The sequence below is a fragment of the Octopus bimaculoides genome, chromosome 2, assembly GCF_001194135.2.
Source record: "Octopus bimaculoides isolate UCB-OBI-ISO-001 chromosome 2, ASM119413v2, whole genome shotgun sequence".
NCBI classification, from domain to species: Eukaryota; Metazoa; Mollusca; class Cephalopoda; order Octopoda; family Octopodidae; genus Octopus; species Octopus bimaculoides.
This window is the reverse complement of record NC_068982.1, coordinates 38,488,091-38,488,575: the sequence shown is the minus strand read 5'-3', so window position 1 is coordinate 38,488,575 and position 485 is coordinate 38,488,091.

Genomic DNA, 485 nt, shown 5'->3' with positions numbered 1-485 from the left:
TGAAGGTGACACATATTAACAACTAACATCAAGACAAGGAGAAACTAACAATTGTACATACACACATACATACACTATCTAGCTAACTAGCTATCCATCTGACTGTCTGTCTATCTATCTATCTATCTATCTATCTATCTATCTATCTATCTATCTATCTATCTATCTATCTATCTACACACACACACACACACACACACACACACACACACACGCACACACGCACACACATTCTTTTTTGAAACAGTGAATCACAAGGCACATAAAGTTATAAATAGCAGTGTGCAAATATATGGCTTTAAAAATCCTTTTGACCAGAAGAAGTTGAAGGCTGCTTTATTTGCTTTGAGATTCATTATTTTAAAGAAGAATTATTTCATGTTCTCTTGATGTTTATAAACTTCTTATGGCATCATCAACAACAACAACAACACACATAATATATATATATAAATATATATATAAATATATGTGTGTGCATGCAT